Consider the following 20,031-nt stretch of genomic DNA (forward strand, 5'->3'; position numbering starts at 1 on the left):
TAGGCATCATCTTTTTGCCTTTATTCATTAGCACCTCCTTTTGACAAACATTTGTAAGACAAAACTCATGAGATAAACCGTCTTTTTTTACATGGTTGTTTTGAATTGAGATGACACAAGCTGAGACTTCTGTACTGTTCTGGTATAGAATATGAATTTATTCAAAATTAAGATATAAGAGCTTTGCTGAAATGTTTCTACACGTCTAGACAATCCAAAACTCAGTTGTAGATATTCACAATTAAATCTAATTTATTGTTTGCACTCTTAATGCTTAAACTTATTCAGTTCTTTCTTTGCTTTCAACTTTGAGCTGGATGCAGAAACTAGATATGTCCTTGGGTGGTTTCAGCTTCATTTCAAAGAATTCCTCTTGTTGAAACCTAGAAATGCTGAAGATTTTTAGCCCTCCACTTGAACAGTTTAATCAGAGATCTCCAGCTGATTTTGAGCAAAATATACCCTAAAATTACAGATCTTGTTTGTAAACTCCATGTATGTAGTGGCAACAGCCAATATCCTATTTAAATGTGATCCATTAGAAATGACTTCATATAACAAAGTCAAAAGATAATTGTACCCATTGTTTAACATTATACTAGAATTTATAGCCAATAAAGCAAGGAATAAAGCAGAAACAATGGATTCAAATATTGGAGACTAGACACAATTTTCATTATTTGTAGATGGTATCATGTTATCTAGAAAATATGAGAATATTAAGTGTAAAAACTATTACAACCAATAATAAAGTTTGGTAAATGGAACAGATATAGAGGAATTTCTTTATCCTAGCAGTAAATAATGGGGAAAATATCTGTAGAAGATCCTATTGACAGGGACAGCATCACCCAAAATTATAAACTATGTTGTAATAAATCCATGAGAACAGAACAAGAAAACCCTAGAAGTTTTTCACTGGACATAAGAGAAATAATTAGGTGAATGGTCGTGTCTGATTAGAGCACACACAGATGACACATAACAGGGAAAATAAGTGGGATGTGTCTTCCCCACTCCTTGGTTTCTCTCTAAGGAATTTAGTGTTTCTTCCCTGACCCTCTGCTGCTGCTAAGCCGCTTCAGTCGTGTCCGACTCTGTGGGACCCCATAGACGGCAGCCCACCAGGCTCCCCCGTCCCTGGGCTTCTCTCTACCTTCTCCTAAGTGGGGAATTGCAGTCAGACTTCTAGAGGGTTTGACTTCTATGCTAACCTCCAATCACCAAGACGCTTTCTCAACCACTCACCTACAGAGTTCATGAAAGAGAGTCTAAGTAGTCCGGTTTGGGACTCCTACCCTGAGCCACATCCCTAACCTTGTTGTTTTTACCTGAGGGCAGTGATCTTGCCTTTCCGTTTGATAAAGTGATCATTTGTTTCCCATGGAGGGAGGAAGCTGTGTGATTAATTTGTGTGTTCAAAAACTTATGACCACCCTCCCAAATCCGTAACTGCACATTTTTTCCTTGAGTTTATCTTTCTTTAAGAGGCACAACAAAGGTAAAGACCTGTAAGACAAAGCCGATGTCTGATGTAACAAGGGACAAAAAGAATCTGTTCCTTATTTTTCACCCTTGAGCAATTCTATTTCTCTCTCTTTTTTTTTTTTTTTGGCTGTGTTTTAAATCCTCCAACCTTTTAAGTCTACAAATCCAATTATCAGTTACTTTAACTAATTTTATATTAACCTACTACATGCCAAGGACTGTGCTAAGCACTGGGTGTAAGATAATGAATGTATATAAAAATGTGTGTGTGTTTATATGTAGAGAGATACTCATGTGCATATATATGGTGACATGTATGAATGCACATACACATATGTCCTAATTATGAAAAGACATACACAAAGGAAAAAGACTGTAAGGAATACAAAATAGGACCATTTCTGAGAGGTGACATTGCAGATTACTTTTAAGATATTCTATTTTCTTCAAATGTTTCTAAAGAGCGTTGGTTATAATTTTTCATCTAGGAAAAATATCCCGAGGAGCATTTTAAAAATAATGAAATCTAAATTATCAAATCATGTCTGTTGCTATGCCCCAGGCATGAGCTCCGCACTGATGGGATGTAGATTTCTGCTTCAGAACCACTACCAGGCGGCGATTCAACACTACTGCCACCTGGTGGTGGGTCCCTATAATTGCAGGCTTAGTTCTTTCCTGAGATGGCTATCTTCAAGATAAGTTTGGTTCCCGAATGCTTCCATTTGTCATGTGCCTGTAACGATCATCTTATTTAACAGAAGAGCACTGTGTTTGCCATTGATGAATATTCTGACCTCTAAAATATCCAATCATCCACTTGCAGTGAGGTTTCTCTAAAATGATGCATTAAATAGTATTTGGAGACAAGGAAACATATTAGAAAATGACCAGAGCAATCTTGGCATATATTAGGTATAACATGGTCCCAGTGGATTACTTACACCATGTATATATAGATAATTCATTGAATAGAGACCTACTCAAATTAACCCTGTAATGTTTATCTTAGTTGCCTCTGATACCTCTCCAAAGCAAGGTAATTTCTTTCCTTCCATCATGGGCCCTTTATTACTGGGGTCCAAGTAATGACCTCTCAGTTTTCAGTATAAATTACCTTTGCAACCAGGCGATCCTAGGATACCTGTATTTTTCACACTGTCACTTCATTAATCCTCCTCTATGTAGAAATATTTTTCCCAGAGATGATCCTGGCTCTGAAGTCTTAAGCAAACAGACAAAATGACTCTGACTACTCTCATCCTGGACCCTGGATAGATTTGGCATTCTTCCCAAATATTCTCTCTAAAAACAGCTACTTTTTTCCACCATCCTTACTCATTCTTATGTTTCTCCTATTTACCAACTCGTCGGATGCCTGGTCTGTATTTCAGAAATCTAATTTTCAGCAACAGGAAAGAATATAATTTTTGCAATTTAATTAATAACACAAACTGGGGTGAGACAAGGGGCCACAGTGAATATAAACAAATAAGAAAGCAAACATTAAGTTTCTCAAAGCCAAGATATGGCGTTTTCTCATATGCTTGCATTCTTCACACTGAGATGAGTTTTATGACCTAGATATGACTAATATATGTATTTTGATCATATAGTGCCTCTAAATTATAAAGGTTAACATGTAGGAAATTAATCTCGTATTTCTTCACCTTGAATGCTTACAAGCGTGATTAAATTTATGGTAGGTATATAATCAATGGCATCCCGGGATGAGAAAATAGTGCACATTCCCCTCATAGTAGCTCTGTCTTCATTATGAATATGAACGATTGAGTGTCTAACAGAGTAATTTGAGAACTCGAGTAATGCAGAAAGGCTATTCTGTTTTTGTCTGTTTGCAAAATTCAGCCACAAGGCAAAGCCATGTCTGGAGCCAATGGAAGATCTATATTTACATTTTAGGACGAGACTTGCTTCCTTTAAACCCTAAAATACTGCTGAAGATCTAGAGAAAAGAGGAACACTTTAACTGGAAAGAGTTTGTATTGCTTTTCTCATTTAACAAGAAGGACAGTTTTAGTGGAAAGTTAATACAAACTGTATTTAACAAGATAAGGATGACGTTCTCTTGTACTACAAATGCAGAGTAAAGTACGATTCTGGACCTTCGCTGGGGATGAGATTGAATGAGGAGGAGGTGACACACTAAAAGAGGCATTTGTGGGTGGCGTATTGTTATTTTCTTCTTTGATATGATAAATTGAAGAAGCCTTCAACAGTTAGCCCTCACCAAAGAGAACTGGCTCTGGTGTTTGTGTCCTGTCTCTTATTTACTGAAGCAAACGTGTGATGGAGAGCAGAGCTGCAGGCCCTGCAGGGAGGTTCAAACTGTTTGGAAAGTGAGCCCAAGACACCAGCAACATTCACAACAGCCTACTTGTTGGGGAGAGGACCAGGCACACAGTGGGCTGTGCATGAATATGCTTGCTCTTCTGGTTATGAATTGTAATTGGATTAAGGCAAGCATCAAGACAGACATAAAAGGTATGTTGACTTGATGTTATTGTAGATATTCCAAACTTACCCTTACTGCTCAGTGCTTACATACCTAACCACATGGATTTGAGAATTCCCTGGTGGTCCAGTGGTTAGGTTCACTGTCCAGGGTGTGGGTTCAATCCCTGGTCAAGGAGCTAAGATCCTGCAAGCTGAGTGGCCAAATAAATAAATAAGTGAACTTTTCCTCTTCTCCCCATTTTTAAACTGAGTCAGGCAGGAAGTGTTACAATCTATGACAGAATGAACAAAATGGGGAAGGTGACCTTTGGTTGAAAATAGGAAATTAAGTCTAAGAACTACCAGCTTAAAACCCAACTCCTTATTCCCCTCCACTAGATAATGACGCAAGGGATTCCTCCGTATTAATAGCAGCTCAGATGGATCAGCTTTCCTGAAAGAATCCCTCCAAATTGGAAAATGTTTGGTACTTACCACCTTCTTAAGAGAGTAAAGAGAATCCCTGCTCCACCCAGCCAGTTCCCAAGTAACCAGACCTCCCTCTTCCAGGGACACTGGGGATGGCCTGGGAACCTCACAATCAAGGGCTTGCTTTGCTTTAGAGCTGAAGAGCCATTTCTGGGAGTTTTCACTCGTAAATACAAAGGGGGTGTGGTGCAGTGAACAGTTATTAAAGCCTCTGCTGGGAGTCTCATCTCTACCATGTATGGACTGTCTTCAAACCAATCACTCTCTGGGATATGGCAAGGGGACCCATATTAGTCACACAGCTCAAAAGATCATTTTAAGAATCAAAATAAGATAATGGTTATTAAAGAAAAGTACCCTGGGCATAATGATATACATGACTTTATTTTTATTAGGAAATTTAAGTGATCTGTTTAGCATATTTAAAAATTTAAAGTATGAGTATTCTATTTGTATAAAATCAGAACATTTTCTGGTACTCTCCCATGTCCAGCTATCTGGCAAGTCTTCCAGCGTAGGTGAGCCGCAGCTAACCTGTATTGTGAACTAAGCACGGTGAAATCAATTATATGTTATCTAATCTCATCACTGTTAGCACATAGGCAAATTAAATATCAGATTGAATCATTAAATTGTCAACAACCTGATACTACTATTTTCATCATATAGACAAACAGATGGAGCTGAGAGAGAGGAAAAAAGATGAGCCCAAGGTGAAACAGGCAGAACAGGAATCTGATCCCCGGTCTGTCTGCATTATTATTGAGTCAACTTACTTGAAGTTTGCACCATTGCCTGGAATGCAGTTTTCTTGGCTTTGACCTGATTCAGCACAGCCCAAGGCTCTCATTTCCCCATTCATTTGGCTTCATTTTCCTTTTGTTAGGAATTCCCCACACTTTCCACCACCGGCTCCGGCCACTCCTCCCCCACATTTCTTCCTCCGCACAGAGCTGAAAGAGCAGGCTTTGCTGCAGTCAGTTTTCTAGAAGCCCCGTTGCCTTCGGATGGCCAAGCATCAGCTCATGCTTTCATCCTGGACTGTGCGCTCTTTCCATCTTGTATGTATTCTTTGAAAATTCCAACCCAAGCTGAATGCTTGAACATTTCTGAGCATCACCCAAATCTCCTTCAACACACTTCCTTTCGAAAGTCTTGGACCATGGAATGCAGCTTCTTTTTCAGTATTTTTCTCATGCTGATAACACTGTGCCCAGAAATCTGTTTCTAGGGAGAAATTCTGCGTTTGTAAATCGCTTGCATCAGAGACTCAAACTATTATCTTTATCATAGTTTTCAACTCTTTTCTTAATGCCATTTCTGGACTAACATCTACGAACAAATGGTGTGGATTTTCATAATAGCTTATATTTTCAAGTGATCATTATCTGCCAGGCACCATGTTAAGTATTTCACATACACTGTGTATTTTAATTTCAGTTCTCATACTAACACTCTGAGTTAGATGGTGTCACTAATCCATTGAACAGATAAAGAAAAGGGAGCCCAGTGAGGCTTGGTCAAGGTGATGGGTGTTGCTGGGAAGGGTAGGTCCTGGCTAGCATCCTGGTTTAGGTTGTCTGACTTCAGATGCAGAGCTCTCAGCCAGGACACTTTATCACCTTCCTTGTGTTGGATCCCGAGTGGTCTCATCACCTATCTAACTTCTTAATGTCAGCTATCTAACTTCTTTGTATGTAAATAGGAACACCTGTGATTCAATATCCAGATGGAAGCTTTTTAATCCAACAAGTCATCCATGTCTTCCTATTGTGTGTCAAGTAAACAAATCTTTTGACAAGTTGATACTTATTTATTTTTAAGCAGATGCCTGGGGCCCTGTGGAAGAAGTCTCTAGCTAACATTACATGGCATGATGCAGAGGCCAAAGTGATAAGCAACGAAGTTCCTTGTTGTAACTACTTCTGCTTCACCATACAGAGTTATGAAGAAGGACATGAGAGGCCACTTCATGCCTGGGAGCATTGCATCTGAGCCCTGGGTTGTCACAGACTCTGACAATAGGCTGGTTGTGTGGGTTGTCTATGTCGTTAGATTTTGAGAACATTTTTCAGTTTATCAAAACTACATTTAGGAAAATCTTGCCTGTAAGCTTTGTGAAAATTGGCTTCTTTTCTAGGAGAATTTGTTGTATTTGGTTATATGCTGCCTAAACTAATGGGGAATGATGGATGTGTATCATTTGTTTTACTAAATTATTAACAATTCCTTGAAATACAGAAAAAAATATTTCTGGCAGATAGCATGTTGCAGTGGAATGGATGTGGCAGGCAAAGACTGAAGGTGTTGGCTTAAATTCTGGCTCAACTTCCTGGAAGATAACACAAAATTGAACTGCAGTTTGCGCTCAATGCATGTCAGTCCTCCCTCACCAGTTATATCAACTTGGGAGTCGGTTATGCTTCCTGAATCCCAGTTTGTTTGTTCATTATTGTGTTCATTCATTCATTCATTCACCTCTTGAGTTTATACTAAGTTTCAGGCAGAATCTGAGGGCCTAAGGAAGGCACTGCACTTTGTGTCTTTCTTCTTCTGTCAAATGCCCATGATGCTACTTCCTTGAGCTCCAAAATATTTGTCATGTGCAGACATCTTATGAAGTTGAAAGCATGACACAGAATTGGTAATTACGCTTTTAAAAATTGTGGCTTATAAAAAATCACTACCCTTAGTTCAGAATATTTTGTCTCCCCAAATGTACCCATTTAAGAAGTCACTCCCTATTCCCCGCTATGTGGGAAGGCCACATTTTTATTAATATATATCTATTCATCAGTTAGTGGACATCTGGGTTATTTCTACTTTGTGGCTATATGTGCAGCTATGAATATTCATGTGTAGGCTTTTGTTTGCCCGCATGATTTGATTTCTTTTGGGTATATACTTAGGAGTGGAATTACTGGGCCACATGGCAGGAGAAGAGGGCAGTAGAAGATGAGATGGTTGGATGGCATCACTGACTCAGTGGACATGAAGTTTAGCAGACTCTGGGAGACACTGAAGAACAGGGAAGCGTAGCATGCTGCAGTCCATGAGGTTGCAAAGAGCTGGACATGACTTATCAACTGAACAATAACAATAAATGATAATTCTATGTCTAAGTTATTGAGGAATGGCCAAACTGTTTTCCACAGCAACTGTACCATTTTAAATTCCCACCAGCAGAGTATTAGTTTCCAGTATTTCCATATCCTCACTTACACTTGTTATTTCCCACTTTCTAATTTGGCCATCCCAGTGACTATAAAGTGCAATCTCATTGTGGTTTAGAGTTCAGTTTCCCTGATGACTAAAGATACTAAGCATCTTTTCATGTGCTTCTTGGCCATTTGTATATCATCTTTGGAGAAATGTCATTCAAATCCTTTGTGCATTTCTAAATTGGGTTGTTTGTCTTTCTGTTGTAAGAGATCTTTAAATGCAATTTAGGTGATAGACCCTCATCAGATATAAGATGCAATTATTTTCTCCCATTCTGTGAGTTGTTTTTTCCTTGATAGTATCCACTGATGCACAAAAGTTTTTATCTTTGATGAAACCGAATATATCTGCTTGTTGCTTGTGTTTTTGGTGTCATGTCTAAGAAATATGCCAAATTAATGTTATGGATGTTTATTCCTAGGTTTTTTTCAAATAGGTGCAATATTTTAGTCCTTATAATTTAAATTGTTGATAAATTTTGAGTTAATGTTTGTATATTTTATGAGGTAAGGCTTCAGTTTTATTCTTTTGCATATTGAGTATGCAACTGCATCAATACTATTTCTGGAAGACAGTTCTTTATTGATTAAATGGTTTTGGCATCCTTATCAAAACTCAATTAGCCATAGATATATGGGTTTATCTCTAGGCTCTCAATTCTATCCTTTGACCTATATGTCTATCCTTACGCCACGACCACTGAAGGGGTAGATTTGTAGTAAGTTTTGAAAATGAGAAGTAGCAATGTTCCAAATTTGTTCTTCTTTCCTTGTCAAGATTGTTTTGGCATTCAAGGTAACTTGCAATTATATATGGAATTTAGGGTTGAATTTTCCATTTCTATAAAAAGGACTATTGGGATTTTGATAGGGACTGTACTAAATCTGTAGATTACCTTAGGAAGTGTTACCATGTTGATAATATTAAACTCTCCAATCCATTAACACAGTATGTCTTTCCATTGATGTATATCTCCTTAATTTCTTTCAACAGTAATTTGTCGTTTTCCTTATGCAGGTGTTGCCCCTTCTTGTTAAATTTATTGAGTATTTTACTCTTTGGATGCTATTTTAAATGGAATTGTTCTTCTAATTTCATTTTTGCGTTGTTCATTGTTAGCATGTAGGCTTACCACTGATGTTTACATATTGATATCGTTTCCTGCATATTTGCTGGACTCACTTATTAAGTCGAATGTTTTTTGTGGATTCTTTGGGACAGTCTACATACAAAACCACAACCCCTGCAAAGAGATAGCTTTACTTCTTCCTTTACGATATGAATGCACTTACTTCCTTTTCTTACCTAATTGCTCTAGTAGAACCTCCAGTGAAATGACGAGTAGAAGCAATGGAAGTAGAAACCCTCATCCTATTCCTGATCTTAGGGAAGAAGCAGTTAGTCTTTTCCTGTTAAGTAAGATGTTAGCTGTGGATTTCTCATAGATACCTTTTATCAGGTTCGGGGTATTTCCATTTGTTATGAACTGAATTGTGTCCATGCCAAATTCATATATAGAGGCCATAACAACCCTCAATGCTACTACATTTGAAGATAGGGCCTTTAAGGAGATAACTAGGTTTAAATGAAGCCGTAAGGGTGGGGTCCTAATTCTGTAGGACTTGTGTTCCTAATAAGACGAGGAAGAGACACTAGAATTCTCTCTCCTTCTCTCTCCATGCACACATGGAGGAAATGTTGTGTGAGGCAATAATGGGAAGGCCACCATCTGCAACCTGAGAGACCTCACCAGGAACCAACTCTGATAACTTTGTCTGGGATAGAAATCCCAGAGACTAGAAAGTCTCAGGAACAGTGAAAAATATATCTGTATTGGTTAAGGCACCCAGGTTCATGCTATTTTGTTATGGCAGCCCTAGAGGGTGGATACATCACTTATTGTTGTTTTTTTTTTTTAGTTTTTTAAAATCAGGAAAGGGGTTGGATTTCTTCAAATGCTTTTCCTGCATTAATTTAACTGGCCATATGTTTCATTTTCCTTTTTTAAATTGATATGTTATATTACATTAATTGATTTTCAGATGTTAAACCAACTCTGCATTCCTCGGATAAATCCTACTTGGTTATATAATTCATTTAATTTGTTGGTAGATTTTGCCTGCTAGTATTTTGTTCACAGTTTCAGCATCTATATTTATAAAAGACATTGGTCCATTTCCTTTTTCTGGTGACAATAAAGATTTTAGAATTCATAGAAGGCAAAGAGCAAGGGTAGATTGCAAATGTTCCAAGGCTACTAACCAACCAGAGAAGTTTCTTCAGATGACAAGACAATGCAGAATGAGCCGGAAAGGATATACTGCATTTTATGTCTATCTTTGACATTTATACTAAGGCTTTCTTAATCCATTTTATCCCATTTACACAGCTAATTTTTGAGTTGGCCAAAGAGAGAGGAACTAGGCTTTGTATTTGTATCAGGGATATAATGTGCTTTTGAATGGACTTTTCCCAAGCCCTTTGTTACTTTATATTTGTGGGATTATCATGAAAAGTCTATTAAAAATCGCATAAGCCTATCTCTCTATGTTTGGCTGAAGTCACATTCCAGAAATGTTAGCACGCCTTTCTAATCACTACATTGACTGGAATTAGTGACTGGAAAGTAACATTCTAATACTGCCAGTTTTGAGTTTGTAACTACATGGCCTTATTCACTTAATTTCTCCTCAATAAGTTGTGTCTGTATACACACATATATGTATTATATATACTGTATATATAAATATATATATGTGCATATATGATTAAATGCAATTTTATTTTGAACACTTAGTGGGAATTATGAGATGGTGCACAGAGATAATCCAGTTAGCTTAAGTCTATAGTCAAAATTTCACTGGCTTAAAAAGTGACATGGTACATGGAAATCAATTTCTCAACTTAGGTTGTTTTATAGTTTCATAGTGGTTCTGACATAGGTTTGAGCCTTGAAATCTTAACTTTGGCTATCTTATTTTTTTCTTGTATGCTAAAAGTGAATGTTCAGCACAGAAGTGGTCTCCCACCATTCCTCCCAGGGAGGGAGGGGCTTCGAGCTCTCAGGGAGAGCAGCATGCTCCAGGCGGCCACACCCCTCCCCACTTTCCATCTGGGTGCCTCCCCACAAACCAATCTCCTTTCCATTTCCTGCTGAGCTTGGTGATTGCCTAGTCCCTGCCAACATTACCCCACTTCCTCTGTTTGGAGGTACTCTTCCACCCCTTTCCTAAATTCATCTTCATGACGTGTGTTAAACTCTACCATGTGGCTTCCTCCATGCTGGTGAGTCCTTTGAGCTCCTCTATCTTGAAATCAAGTGAGCTTTTTAGAAGGAATTCCATCTTCAGCCGTGGAGGGAAATACATTGTTGGGTCTAGGTAGTGTTTAGTCTGCCAGCCAGGGCAAGCAGAGTTGGGAGGAACCCACAGGGCTGAGGATGCTGCCTGGGGTAAGGGAGGCTGGACAAGAGTGTCCAAGGGGCACGTTTTAGTCAGGGGTCAACACTAAGAATGTGATTATGATAGGTAGGGGGTGATAGGATCTCAGTGGTAAATGGAGTGTAGACCTTCAGTGTATTGAATACATGATGCCTGGTGGGGTGAAAGCATCTGGAAAACTGATTTCCAAAGGTGAAGTCCTAGTCATCTTGTGAGGTGTTCAGAGGCAAGGCTTCAAAGTCTAGGGGCATGAGCTCTGCCCCAAACAAGGAGTTTGCCAGCTGGATGGAGATTGCAAAAGGGACTCAAAGAAATTGTCCACAAACTGGGGTGCCCACAGGACAGGGACCAGCATGTAGGGACCAGAACAGGAGCTTCTCATTCAACCTAGTGAGGACAGTGATGGTGTTAAATTCTCCCTGCTTGAATGGGGAGGAGAATACTAAGAACTGAGCATCTCAGAAAGTTGATTCGGGACCTAAGAATGGGATAGAGAGTGGACATGTGGGTACAAGTGGTTATTCAAATGAATATGTTTAAAGTTATGAGACAGATATGGGGTAGCGAGTTTACAGCATCATGTTAGCAAAGGTTTTCAGGTTGGAGAGGATCAACTTTGTGAATCTTAAAGTGCCCACATTCTCAGAAATGAATTCATGATATTCCTGAACTCATGACAACTCAAAAGATGCCAAATTATAGTTATTTTGCTAGGATTAAGGGTACAGGACAATGGATGGCATTTGAGGACCCTGGGAAAAGTCCCAGGACAATTGTTGGTGCTACTTAGGTCTCTTGAATGCTAATATCAGCTCATTTTGCAGGGGGGGGGTACTGTAGACAAGCACTCACCCGTATCATCCCCTGCCTCTCTTTTCTAAACCATTTGCCTCTTCGCAGTCTATTTGATTCCTGCGTGATCTTGCTCTGTCTCCATCTCCTAAAAGACTTGGAGAGTGGTCGTCTTCATTAGGTGAGAATTCTGATCATTTAAACTTGGAAGCTCAGCTTTACTCTGAAGAGGTGCTACTTTAAGTCCTCTGTACTGATCAAGCTGGCAAAATAAGTTACTGGTACGACATAACCTATATCCCTACGAGACTTTTTGCCCTCAGTAGCTTTGGCGAATGGTTGGATGCAGAGGTGGATAGAGTGATATGAGGTGGATAGGTGGAATGAGAGAGGCAACGTCTCCTAATGGTTTACTGTTTCACGAGTTTCCACTTAATCGTCACTTTCAGTCCGCGCTTTACTATCGCATGAGAACACTGGCTTCTCAGGGCAACTTCGCTTGTTCTGCCTCATAGAACCTCTTCTCCAGAGATCCCACAGCCCCTTCCTGACCTGGGAACGTGCCACCACCTGACTTGGGTGCTGAGATTTGACTCTAAAGGACCTGAAGATGAACCCCAGGAAGGCAGACTCGGATTCAAAGCAGGGCTCAGGGCATTTCTAGCAAGCGTTCAGGAAACCGAGGTGCTGCTGGTCTGCGGACCTCAATTAATGAGGCCCTGGCGTCAAAAAGGTGAACCTTGGAGGTTCCCTCTCCTGAGTGGCTGTCTCGGTTTCCTCCGCTGTCAGTCCACGACCCTGGGAAAACTCCTTCCTGTTCTGAGCCCAGTTTTGTGTCTATTGAGGGAGCACACTCCTGGCCTCCCTGCCTCCTATGGGGATGGAGGACAGGAATACTCTGTTGCCTTCAAGCTTTCCTTTCCAACCGGGTTCTTTCCTTCCAGCCCATCTAAGTCTGTCCTCCAGCCAGTCTCTGGTCTCTCTCTGTGTGATCCCACCAGGCAGACTCAGTCTGTCTGTTCCAGGACCTTTTCAAAAGCATTCACCCTGTTCAGGCACCAGCTAGTCCCTTGGTTTGGCCCCAGCTCCCTTTTACTTGGTGGTGACCCTTCCTCTAGCCACTGGACCAGAGGACACATGGGCTTTTCCTGAGCCTGGGAGTTCTGCGTGCATCTGGCTGAGAGCCCGCCACCGACTGAAGAGACACCTCACCTTTGTGACATCATCCAGGGAGGGCATTCACAGTCTTTCTTTCACCTCTTTCACCCTGCAAGGCAGCTGTTTGGATGTGGTGAGAAAGTCTCGTTTCTAAACTTGATGGGGTCTACATTTATTTTAGGAGTATGTTTTGTTCTTCTGATGGACTGTCCCTCTGAAAAGTTCGTTGCTGGCCCACATTCTTCCAAAGGCTGGCTGACCTGGTGGTACCCTCAGAGGTGGCTTTTTTGCTAGCATTTATAGATGACTTCAATTTCATCGCCACGTGAGCTGTGAAATCTCAGACTGTTGACTAGAGGTCACTGGTTTCCTGCCTGCAAAGGGGAGACTAGTGTCTGGCATTTCTCTTAAAAGAGGGCAGGGCACTCTTGTCGAGAGAACAAGGGGAAATCACCAAGGTGTCCATGATTACCAAAGGATATGTAAGAAATATGTTGTCTAAAGTGGAAATTGCTACCCTTGGGCAACAGGAAAAGGCTGGTCATTACATTATAAGTAGGAAACGGGAGATAATGAAATAGATGTCGAGCACACAATGCAACCCCGATAAGGAGTTTGCATCATAGCCCTCCCGATTCATCTTCACAGGCGGTGCTTCTCTCGGGCATTTAAACTCTGTCTCTTCCAGCAATCGGTGAAAAACACAAAGAGATTGCCCAGTTATTGCTATTGTCACCAACAAAGTGCAATGTCCTCCCAGGTTTGAAAGCAACTTAAAGGATCCAAGCTGGCCTGAATGTTTCTGTACTTCTGAAATGTGTGCGTTCTGACGGCCCAAGGAAGCCATGGGGGAATCATTGCACTCAGCTCTTAGTAGGCTCGAACACAGGACTCACAGAGAGAGCCCACCCTAAAAATAGTTTCTCTAATGTGTGAGTCACACAGCAGCAGCTTGGGAATATTAAACCTAATTTCTGGCTTATTTTCCTGGACATCCCAGCCAACTGATGTGTGGTAGGATTTCTGGTGAGAAATTTGGCACAGTGAATCATTTCTCCAGCGAATCAGAGAGGCAATGGTACTCAAAGTCCAGATTCCCATGAGGTCTCTATCCTGAGTGGTCATTACAGTAAGTCCCCTCTATACCAATGACTTCTACTCTGAGAGTGCATTCCGAAGTCCAGTTTATTCGTTAAGTCCAACAAAGTTACCCTAGGTACCCAACTCAGGTTGGCGATGGACAGGGAAGCCTGGTGTGCTGCAATCCATGGGATTGCAAAGAGTTGGACATGACTGAGAGGCTGAACTGAACTGAGGTACCCAGCTAACGCGATCGGCTATATAGTTCTGTACTGTAATAGGTTTATAATACTTTTCACATAAACGATACATCAAAAACAAACAAATATACAAAAAGATTTTCAACCCTGCAGCGTAGTACCTTGAAAAGTACGATGGTACAGGACAATAGCAGGCACACGGGCTGGCATCAGTTGAACAGGCCAGAAGGGTTACCGACTGGAGGAGGAAGGGCAGGTAGGAGACGGTGGAGCTGAAGGGTCAGCGACAGGAGGCGGAGGGCCAGCTGCAGTTTCACTCACACCTGACCTTGACGGAATGCACCTTCTCATCGCAAGTTCACAACCTGAAGGTTCACATGTGGGGGACCTACTGCATCACAGAATCCATGCCAGCCAGCGCCATGGAGACCACCTCCGACTTCCACAGCTTCAGAAAACTGGTTCCAAGCAGGAAAAGCCCATGACTGTGCAAGCGAAGACCTAAGCTGGGACATTCCACTTCTGAGAAAAACTCTGGGCTTCCCTGGTGGCTCAGATGGTAAAGAATCTGCCTGCAATGCAAGAGACCTGGGGTCAATACCTGGGTCAGGAAGATCCTCTGGAGAAGGGAATGGCAACCCACTCCAGTATTCTTGCCTGGAAAATCCCACGGACAGAGGAGTGTGGCAGGCTGCAGTCCATGGGTTTGCAAAGAGTCGGACACGACTGAGCGACTAACACAATGCAAGCTGGGACACGTCTCTTGACCTCTGTTCAGTGGGTAGTACCACACAAGCCCTGATGCTGCACATCTACCTGGCCCTTCCTCTCTCTCAAGGCTGCTGTGAAGTGTTCAGTAGGGAGGTGGAAGTGGGGCCACCGGGACACCCAGTGGAACCCTATCCTTAGAGTGGTCTATGGAATGGGTGACTTCTGGAATTATTCAATGCACAGTAGTAGGGGCGGGGGGGCGGGCAGGCAAGTGTTGCCCATACTTGGAAGCAGCTATCATCCAGCCTAATTTACGTACACCAAGATCAAAGGGCCCCAAAGCATGATAAAATAGAGTGAAGACCCCAGGAGGCAGCAAAATCCAAGGGACCAGAGCGCAGATCTGGGTTCATCAGGACAGAGCTGCAGGGGCCTAAGGGCTGAATTGGGTCCTGGGTGTGATCCAAGCTCAGCCCTGATGTCAGAGAAGGGGAAGTTTGGGCCAAAGTGGGAAGTGGTTTGCCTAGTGTCACTCAGAGCATCGTCAGCCAAGCTGGGGTGGGGACCCAAGGCGTGCACACTACCCCCATGAGGCCTGGCACGGGAGTGAAAACACTGCCCTGGGAAAGGGCTGTGGGGCAGGGAGTGCTAGATGGACAGGCTGAAGACTGGAAGCAAAGGTCAGCTTTGGGAAGCGGAGGCAAAGTAGGAAAATCTATGATGGCATCGTACACAGATGCCTTTCTCTGAACCAAAGGTCTCTGTCACACACACACACACATACACACACACACACACACACACACACACACACCAAGCTGCTACTCACCTGTGACTCCTCTTTCTCTGTAAACCCACATTCTTGGCTCCTCACTGCAGGGGCAGCATATTCTTAAATCCAGACACCCCAAGACTCTTGATTCTATGCCCAAATTGATGCCAAGTTCAAGGTGTCATTTCCTGCTTCTCATCTGTGGCTACAGATGGAGATTTGCAGGGGCATCTTTTGGAAACTGAGGCAGCGGGAAGTGTTTGCTGAGGATCCAGGAATCTTCAGTTGCCTCCTCCTCACATGAGATTCTGAAATGATTCTGAACTGCTCTCCTTGTCTCCAGCTCCTCCTCTTGAATCCTTGCTCTGCATTTGGCTCCAAATCGAAATGTGCTCTTCCTACTCTGAACCCTGCTAAGACTCCCTGGGGCCAAATCTGCAGGATTGGGATAGAGCCTCAATCCTAAAGCAGAGCCAGGAGCTCCAGAACAGCTGGCTGTGTGCCCACCCCCGACACTTCATGGCACCCCCGATTCTTCAGAGCCCAGACCCAGCATGCTGTGTGTGTGGTCCTCCACCCCCGGAAGCATCCAGACTGGGGTGCTGGAGCATCCAGACCCAGGTGGATATCTGACTTCTCTGTGCTGGGAATTGGGTCTGTCACTGAGTGAGGGGACCCTGAGTGCTGGAAGTAGTTGATCTCTCCATCCTGACTGGTGGGTCTTGTACAGATGAGTGAATTCATGAATTCTGGGACACACAGAACTTGGTTGCTGTTTGGGAAATTTAAGTGATGCGCTTTCACATCCCTGGGGCTTCCCTTGGGGGCTCAGCTGTAAAGAAGTCGCTTGTCAGTGCAGGAGACCTGGGTTTGATCCCTGGATCTGGAAGATGCCCTGGAGAAGGGAGTGGCAACCCGCTCCAGTATTTTTGCCTGGAGAATCCTATGGACAGAGGAGCCTGGTGGGCTATAGTCCATGGGGTCGCAGTCGGACACGACTGAAGCAACTCAGCACACACTCACATCCTGTCCTCGTAACCGTTGCTGCAAAGAAGCCAGGAGGTTCGTTCGGGCTGGTGCTGAGGCTCATGATTTCAAGGCAGGACTGGGGGCTGGGTGGACTGGTGTTGGTTGACTGGCCGTTCTATGCTTGCCTCTTGCAACGTCTTCTGCAGATTATCTCAGAAGGACAGAAAGAAAAATTGGGGAACCACAGGGAAAGATAAGGGGAATTTTGTGACTTCTAATATCCAGGAAAGGACAGACCTTAAGGGAAAAAGATAAGACAGAAACAGAGAGACGTTTAGGCAGCTGGGCTGGGGCGGGCCAGCCTGGGGCCAGCAGACCTGACCCTCCCACGTACCGTCCTCTGTTTGCTGCAGCCTTGCCTCTGCCCTGGGGACCCTCCCATCAATGCCTGGCATGAGCCAGGTTTGTGGGGGCTCCGCTGTGCTGCTCCGGGCATGGGGGGCTCCTCCAGCTTCCCAGGGCGCAGGCGAGGCTGGAGGAGGCCAGACACCCCCAGGCCGCATGTGGGAGCAGGTCCTTGCAGGTGATTCTCCGGGGCTCTGCCCCATCCCCCAAGCTCCCCAGGAGAAGATGGCGGCAGCTGAAACTATGCGAACAGCCGAGCCTGGGCGGTCCCTGGAAGCACTGCAGTGAGCACCGTCGCCACCTGGCCACTGGACATCATGCACTTTCCAAAACGACTTTTCCCTCTTGGCCTGCACACCCTGCGGCGGCTGAGCCCTGCTGGCCGGTGCTTTGTGGGTCTCCTTCCCTCTGCGACCTGAACTCCTCCCCTCCCCGGGCACCTCAGGCCTTGCGGCGTCTGGAGATGAAGTCTAGGCCTGACCTGGCCTCCAGCAGAGACAAGACATGAGCAGCTGTGTCCTCTCTCACGGACCAGGCAATTAAAGTGCCCACTGTGCCCTGTCAATGGAGGGGCAGCTCTGAGCCAGGCAAACCGATAACTTCCAAATTTCACGTGCCAAGCCTCTTAGGATCCCCTGTTTTACAGATGGGGAAATGGAGGCCACATCCTACATCCTGGGAAGTGGTCCCCTGAGATCGCCCCGGCTCCTGAGACCTGACCTCACATTCCTGCCCTCCTTGGGCTCTTTGCTGGCAAAGTAAAATCCACTCCTGTGAGGGATCTGAGGAGGCGTATGCTGAAAACATTCAGTGAGCTAGGGTCCCTGAAAGTGCCCAGACAAGGCCAGCCCCTCCTCGCAACACCTAGGTTGGAGCCAATGCCAGTTTCAAGCATTGTCCAGCCCTGAATGCCACGTGCTTTGGGACCAGAGGGCCAGGCCAGGCCTGGTGCTGCATGTGTCTGAGAAGGGAACTAAGTGCGTGTGGGCTCTGCATGTTGGGGAGTGGGATGCAGAGGGCGGAGCGTGCACATGTGGAAAAGCCAAGAATAGCAGCCTGCTCCAGCGGGGAGGAGACCCCTTCCCACCGGGCAGAGCGGAGGCTGTTGGGAGGAAGCGGAGGCAGCTGGCGGAGCCCAGGGGCTCTCCAGCACAGGGCAGTTCCTCTCGTGTCGAAGCCAAGGTACGGATGTGGTTTCCAACTCTCTGGAGGCCCCTGAAGATATGCATCCTGGCCGCCTGTGTGCTTGATTTAGAGATAAGTGCTGGTCTGGTACGAAGATGGGGAGGGGGTGCCCGGTGCGGAATCTCGGTCCTCCCCATCGACCAGGTTCCCCCGTGTCTCCTGCCTCCCCAGCGCCCTCTCCCTTGCCCTGCCCTCTGCCCACCACCCCGAGCCATGTTGCTGGAGCCGCTGCCCAGCTGAGCACCTGGCCGGCTGAACCCTGGGGATCTGTCTGTCTAATGGCCACAGACAGGCTCTCGGGCGCTCGGTGCTCCAGTAAGCGGCTGGATCAGGGCTTAGAGAACTTACCAGGAGTACGTCTGAGACACTTGCCTGCCTTGGTCCTGCTTGTAAGTGGTTTTGCCTCAATGCCCCATGCCCGGCTCATCCCTGGGCCAGACTGGCCCATCTGCTCCCCTCCGAAGGGCACATGGCTTCCCCTGCCTTGGCCTGCCGCTGAGTGGGGGCCCCAGCAAAGTCTCTCCTTAGGCCTTACTGCTCCAGCTCCTCAGCCCACGCCCTGGCCGCCCCACTGGGCACCTTATCAGCACCCTTTCTTATTTTACTGGTACCATCTAGCGCATCTGCATTCCTTACCCAATATATTGTGGCCTCAAAGACGGAGCCATGTCTCCCTGACTTCATCACCTCCGTGGTCTCATAGGTGCCCTTGTAAGTTACATATACAAACACCCTCTCTGCCCGCCTCTCCTCCCGCATCCCGAACGCACCCTAACCAGGACCGAGAGTGTGAAAATGCATCGCCAGCTGCAATGTGAACTGTGTATCCCACGATGCAAGGACAGCGCAGGGGACAGCAGGCCTGGATGAGGAGGGGAAAAGCTGGGGACACGTGGGAGGGTATGGACAGGCACTGCCCACTGCTGGGTCCTGGGCATCCACCCCGAGGGTGGCAAATGGCCTTGCTGGCCCATGCTCAGCTTCCCCCAGCCTGGGAAGTGGCCTGGGCCTGGGGAGAGTGGTGACTGGCCCCATGGAGGCCAGAATGCGTGTGCCCGTGGCTGCCTCCTGTTGCCAGCTAGTGACTGAGCTCAGCTGCCGGGGCTTCTGAATGGGGCCTGGAACACACCTGGCTGATGTCCCATGTCTCTGTCCATGTGTCTGCACTGGGCTGCATTCCCCCAAAGCGAAGGCTCTGGCCAGTGAGGCCACTGGTGGAGGAAGGCATCGGATGACCCAGCTCCCATCCCCACAGCATCCCTCCCCACCAACCGCTCCATCCTAGGGATGCACCCACGAGTATCAATGCGATCAGTGTGGCCACAGAAACCCCACCTCCCAGATGAGACAGGCTGTTAGTGCTGGACCTCTGCTGAGTCACTTATGAGCATTTTCAGTATCAAACATGATGTTTGCCCCTTGGTGGGTATTCAGTGATGGTTATCACGTGAATGAATGAAACAAAGAGGGACGAAACAGTCCTTTTCATCCCCTGGTGCCCTTTCGGCTGTATTGGCCAGGAGGGCTCGGGGCTGAACGACGAGGCAGACACGTGGGGTGTGAAGAGAATGAGCACCTTCAAGGCCCCCTGCACTCGGCCAAGAGCTGACTGCTTCTCCATCTCACTCAGTTGATGGGTATGCCTTATGTCAGTCACAGAAGC

The sequence above is a fragment of the Ovis aries genome, chromosome 4 (genome assembly GCF_016772045.2).
Source record: "Ovis aries strain OAR_USU_Benz2616 breed Rambouillet chromosome 4, ARS-UI_Ramb_v3.0, whole genome shotgun sequence".
NCBI lineage: Eukaryota > Metazoa > Chordata > Mammalia > Artiodactyla > Bovidae > Ovis > Ovis aries.